The following is a 6,988-nucleotide window of genomic DNA, read 5'->3' on the forward strand; positions in this document are numbered from 1 at the left end:
CGGAACCGAAAGAACAAAGGGACAGAAAAGTAGTTTTTCACGGGGGGAAGGAGTGAGCGATCGATATGGTACAGTTCAAATCAAGAGCTCTCTCGGCAGGAGATTGTGTCCAAAGAGTGTTGTCCTTGGAATACAAAGAAGGGATGAATATGAGGTTTAGTTTTCAGAGTTTGTGTTCATGGGGTGGAGGGCAGGTGGAGGCAGCAGCAGGGGCTCAGAGCACACAGAGACATTCACTGCGTGGGTCACGGTGAAGAGGTTTCTGTGGATGGTATTTTTGAAATGCAATAAAGAGTTTGAAAATGTATTGCTTGTAAGCCTGGTTTAAATGTGCTTTCAAATTCAGCACTCCATCATTTTACACTTGCACATCCAGCCCAGTATCCCTATAATTGTATAAATATTGGAGAAGCAACACATCATTTAAATCAAGTGCCAACCATCAGTAGACCAGGGTTAACCAAGTGTTTTAATAACTGAACCGGATCGAAATTCAGAGAGGAATCCTTTTTGCAGAGAACATAGACAACTTTGTCACCGTGGTAAAGTCCTACATGCTTTTACCGGAATAGAAGATAGACTTCCAATGAGTTTAGTATCACAGCGAAAAAAACACATGGGCAGGAAGGCACATGAAAGAAAACATATTATAAAGGGAACATATGGTGCTGAATCTAATGTAGGAGGAAATTCTAACTAACTATTAACTATGGTGTAGTGTGGAATGTTATGGCATGGCACGATAGGACATGCCATGCCATGATTTTGCACGGTATGGTTTGGCATGACATGGTCAGGTCTGGTAATGCATGTGATGGTATGGTATGGTATGATCATCTGGCATAGCATTGTCTGCCATAAAATGTATTATTAAGTATCCCAAATGCAGCCATTTATTCCCAAGAACACCGCACCATTGCAACCTTTTGTACCCTGCTCTGTGAACAGCAACCAGACTGTCGGTGAGTCACATGTTCCGCCGCGGATATTTCAGTCTGGACCAACCCTGACCAAAATCTCAGCGAAAGTCCGGTCGTTCTCTCTTCTCTTCACATCCAATCACAGCCTGACACTTCGAGCCAATCACCTGTAGGCCGACAAAGTTTAAATTGCTCTCTCTCTCCCTGTTTATCACCGAGCGGTCAGTTCAGTGCCTGGAAACAACTCCCTTCAAACAGCCCGACCAGAAATCCTTCATCGGACCCCATGACCAGGTGCTCTGTCCCTCATCACGGTCACTCAAGGACTCTGCGGATCATCTGACTTTTCCTCTTACACCATTGGTTGATAATCCAGTTAATGACGACGTCTACAACTACGAGATGACTGCCATTATTTCAAGGTAAAGTTATTCCCGTTCCCTTTGGTGGTCCTTTAACTTATTCAGGTCCAAATTTAACTAAACCTGCACAGGTTATGACTTTACCATCAGCCGCAGCTGTGCTACGTGTATAGTGCTAATAGAAGTGTGTGTTGTGTTTACAGGCTGCTAGCATTTAGCTCAAAGCTGCACGGCCTCACAAGGTGAAAGTAGCTGTCCCACTTTGTGTTGTGAAACGTGTGATGCGTCCTCGTTTGTCAGAAGTTTTTTTTTCAACCGAAGATACTGTGAAATTCTCTCCTTTCATCACAGCCTAAAAATACGACCGACAAGTGTCATTTCACTGGTGCATTTCTGCACGTGTTTTTTTCTTTCCCTAATGGAGTTTCAGATCCCTGTTTTTGCTAAATAAACAAGAACGCACAAGAGAACCAAACCCTGTGAGCGCGGCGGCTCTGTGGTGGTAGAGATCTGATCTGAAGTTGAGCTCCCTTGAAGTAACTAACTAAGCTCGGTTAGATACCTCGGAGTCCAATTTATTGGCCATTGACATTCAGATTTACGAGGTTGTGCCGTGCTAAAAGCCCTGAGATAGTAAAACAACCGAATCCTGATGACGCCACCGGTTCGCTCCAGGTGTTCATAGAGGCCACGCAATGGCAAAGACTCCTCTTTACAGCAGAAATGCAAATCACGGGCCATCCGGAGGTCTGCTCAAGCTGTTAGAAGCCACTGGCCCGATATCATTAAGTTTAACCTTGCTGCACCTTTTTGAAAGCGAGGCTTTTTCGAGATACGGTGAGTTTCTGCCAGAGACTTTCCCTCACAAGACAGAGCAGTGGGGGTACATCAGGGCCTGGCAACCTATAGTGTCAGCTGTTTATTGTCTAGCAGCAGTCAGCCATCGTGCTGTCCTTGCTGTTTTTTCTTCTTGTGTTTTTTTTTGCCCGCTCGCAGGGTGAAATGCTGATGTTTGTTCCTTCCTATGCCTTCGAAGCATCGGATTAAGTGCTAAGAATCTGCAATTCATACACAATTATTGCCTTTTCCACTGGCAACTCCATTAGCCAATTAAATTTGCAGGATGTTTTTTATTGGAACTGCTTCCAAGTGAGGGACAAAATGTCAGTGTTTCCCCCCCCCCCCCCATGATAGATAATTTCATTTCCAAAATATAATTGGACACGAGCCCGAGTGTGTTGTTCCAGAGGGCTGTTCGGGGCACGCGGTAAATATTGAAAACTTGAAACCCCTTGAAAAATAATATGCAAGAGCACAAGAAGGGGTTTGTGTCGAAACCCCCTTTAGCTATTCAGTGCAATTACATTTTTTGAAATTTTTATTTTCACTCATTGCACAGACGGCTGCGTTTTGGAGGCTGTTCAAGATGATGAATTACATGCAAAACCCCAGATGACTATAAGTGTGTCGGATGCTTGATAGTAAGCCAGATTTATATCTGTGTGCGTGTGATGCACTAGCCCGGGCTTAGTGTCTCAGCCGTAGCACTTGTGTGTGTATTGATCCGAATGCACCTTTGTCTCACACAGCGTGAATCCAGAGCAGCATCTGATAATAACCCTTTCCATCTCTGTCAAAAGGCATGATGACTTAACCAGGCTGCACTGGGGACTTTCAGCAAACTGTTTAGCCTGGAGAGAAAGCGAGAGGGAAACGTGTGTGTGTGTGTGTATGTGTGTGTGCGTATGTGTGTGTGTGTGTGTGTGTTTGTGTGTTTCGTTGTGGGGGTGGATGGCTGAAAGAGTGACTGTAGCTCATGAGAAAGTGTCTGACAGTGAGAAACACCGAATCAGGGAACAAGTCCTCAGCCAGCCAGCAGCTATTGATCGAGGTTCAACAGGCCATCCAGACGACCATTGATCCGAACATGTCCTCTCATTGGTTCCCCTTCACAAGAGGCAGTGACACACGTTTGCTCTCATATTTATCTCAAAACAAACAACAACCAAAAACGGTACTAAAAGGGGGTTAGAAAATTAACTCTGCGGTTCACAGTTCATTTTCCCTTTTACGAAAAATGGTTGCCAATATCTCGAGTCAAGACAAAAATTTAGCAAAACGAGAAAATGACGGCGGCGTCTACAAAGTGACACCACAATCGTTCACAAAATGTGAGATTCACAGTCATGATGCTTTACACACACGGCCTTTGATAGTGCACATGCCCATGAGGAGGAGCACAGGGGGACAGGGGTGATAGTCCGAGGCTGAAGATAAACACAGTAAGAGACGGGCTGTGCAGCTCAGATACTGGAACAAACAAAATCCATTATGGTCATACATACTGTATCTATCCTGCATGTTTGATCATCAGAGGTAAAAAAACCTCTCAGATGGTGGTTGGACTTCAGAGGTAAAAAAATAAGATGTATCGTAAATGCCTGGTGTTGCAATTGCTCAGGAACCGTAGAAGGTTTTGAAATTTGTTATTAGACATGTAAACATGACTAATATACCGAGTACTCTGTGACCTTTGCTCGCCACGGTTAAACGCAGTATGTCATTTTCTGCTCCTTGGGGTCTCTCAATCAGATCAATAATAAAATGTGGAGACTGTTCGTGTGGATCCATGGATCGACCTGGAGGGGCTGCGAGCAGTGCTCCCACTAACGTTTGCTCAGCTTGTTTCTCTGTTAACTTATTATCCAGACAGACGCCAAATTATCCACAGAGGTCCCGTAGCTCCAAAACAACTCACCCAGTTATTAAATCCGGTAAAACACTGACTAAGGCCGTTTAATGTTAGAAATGTTTTTTTAAGTCAACATTTTCAAGCCCTTAAAAGTCAAATCAGGAATAATTGAAATTTCGGATTTCTAAGTTTAAAAGTATGCAACATAATTATAGGTCAAAGGTCATTTCTAGGTTATTTTCCAACATTCCAAGTAATCGTAACAGATCAAATTCCATCATCAGCAGTCGGATCACATTCTTGTTAAACAATTGAAAGAGGAGAATTTTGTGGTTACAGGGCTGTTCGCCTGAATCCCACTGGCAGGTGAAGTACGAACATTTTGGAAATTCTTTAAGATGGGAGTCAGTGCGAGCGAGCGCTCTTGATTTCCCATCGAGGTTGATTGCCTCAGGCTTCCCTTAAAGGCAGGCCTCGTTAACACGGAGGTTTGGATTAGTCACGTCAGCTGATCGCTATCATCTGTCTCTCGTCATCGCCGCTGCTCACGAATCACATTCAGAAGAAGCAATCACTCGGTCTTATAATCTGATCAGGAACAATATATCAGGACTGCTGTTTATACTGTTTACTCCTGTAAGCTATGTTTTTGTATAGTTGTGAGTATTGACTTCTTGACCCAAACAGGCATTTGTGAGGACTACCGTTGTCCACGATTATTATTATTTTAAATGTGGAGGCTTTGTATCCCTAAAAAAAAAAAAAGAGCCACGTTTTGTTTGTAGTGAACACCACGACGCAGCTGCCAACATGGCGTGACTTTGAGGTGTTAATATCGAGTCTTCAAAGCCTGGAAATTGCTGCCGGCCTCCTCAGTGGGAACACATGTGGAGAGGCGATTGCACATGTTTAAGTCATTATTACCCCAGTGCACACAGACAGAGAAATTCACCTTTTGAATTTTGTTCAATCAGATAGAAAATGTAGCATAAATCAAACGTCTTCACAAGCGTCTTTCACAAAAAGAATGCTCTGTGTTCTCTGAATTAAAAGAACTGTAGAGATTTTGAACGTATATTATCATTCAGGATGCAGGATTTTTTAGGTTATAAACAGAGGTGTAATACCCTTAGTAAAACTATATGTAAAAAGACAAAAACATGTTCAAATAAAAGTACTGCATTAAGTTTCCTACTTGAGCAAAAGTAAGTGTATTGTTTAAAATATACTTAATGTAAAAGGCTTGCCAATTGTAGCCTATTCCCTGTTCCCCTCCATCACCATGGCCGAGTTTCAGCAGTGGACTCATTTGGAGCACATTGAAGAAGGCGGGGTCTAATGTGGCCTGTCTGCTCTGATTGGATCAGTGGACAACTAACCCCATCTTATCATTTCTGAAAATAAAATTGGGACTAAACAACATGAACATGTCATGCAAACGATAGTCAAAATCTAGTGGAGTTGTTGGTGCAAATATTTGATGACATATGGAGTGGATTAAAACGGGAAAGTATCAGTAAATAAATACAGTACAGATAAATGAAAATGTTGTAAAGTACAGTAGTGCAGTAAAAAGTAAAATTCACTTTGTCGCATTTCTCCACTGACACAGGCGTGCACGGTGAAGTTGTGGCTTGTTTCAAAGATTATGTGACCACCGCATCAGACGATACCATTAGTGGGTGAGGTCGTAATCAGAATGCCATCGAGCAGCATAGGTGAATGCACACTGGTTTTGAGTGATAAAATTCGTTCTTGCGGTGAGAAAATGAGGCTGCATTAATGTCTTCTATTCTGAGGGAGAGTTCCGCAGCAGGCAGGAGTCGAGCTCCTCCAATGAAATGTATCTGAGCGAGCGTCATTCACTGCAGCGCAAGTTCAAGTTGAATGGGCTTTTCTTTGTTTCATTGTAAGTGTGTCACAAATGGAAGAACCCACCAGAAGAGGAATAGTAACGATAATAATGTGTTGCTGCCATTTTTTTTAATCTCTACTAGCTAATGTCAGCTAGCTAAGGAGAAGAAAAGAATAATATTTAATAAACTGTGCAATGTGGGTGTTGATAGTTTCCATCCAATTGATAAACACTGGCGTTCGTCATTTTACTATAGATGTGATGTTGACATCTTTAGAGCACTTACTTCAATCTCTCCTCTTACATTAATCTGCGGGCAGCCGAGCAGACCCTGTCAGCTCATAACTGTATTAAGTAATAATAACTAGAATTTGAGCAATGTTAAAAGACTGGAATTCACCAAATATTAGTTATGCCAGTAAAAACAAAATTTAGATGATAGGGGTTGATGGGCAAGTTATTTAAGCGCAAGTACATTTTAAGGTTGAAGGTTTTTCTTGCATGTTACCCATTGCATTAGTTAGTTATGTATTATGTATGACAACTTTGACCATTTCCATTTGTTTTATGTACTCTCTTGCACTAAAGACCCGTGTGTTTTGGGATTTAATGCTCTTTTGCTATACGACAATAATTTATTCAGTACTGTGATTGTGTTGTAGTTAAACTTATGATATCTCCGGCATCTTTGTACTGTGTGTTTCCTGTTGTTTTCATTTTCTCTTATCTAGCACAGACATCGTGGACGCATCACAGCCACCAAATCAAAAGCATCCGTGTGTCTGTACTTTTACTTTGTAGCTTTCCAATTTGTGTCTCTCTATCTTCACCGGTGTCTACCCAACTAAAGACCCCCCCGACATGAGAATGACCACAAGGGGCAGCATTTTTATTGGACTAACTTTTACAATGCCATTTGTTATAACATTAACAGCTGTAAATACTGCGCGAGGGTTTTTTATGTGCAGGATCGATGCAAGAGGCTCAGTTCTGTCATTAATCACGGACGCTACCTTTTATGAAGCAATCTCACTTTATTCATAAAGGATAACTGTATGGCTCCATTAAGGTGTCACGCTGTTTATCTTCCTTATAAGCTGCTCACGGCATTACAAAGTGTCTTGGCTTGCTACACTCTTTCTCTCCCATCTCCACTCCA

This window comes from Platichthys flesus, chromosome 19 (genome assembly GCF_949316205.1).
Source record: "Platichthys flesus chromosome 19, fPlaFle2.1, whole genome shotgun sequence".
Taxonomy (NCBI): Eukaryota; Metazoa; Chordata; class Actinopteri; order Pleuronectiformes; family Pleuronectidae; genus Platichthys; species Platichthys flesus.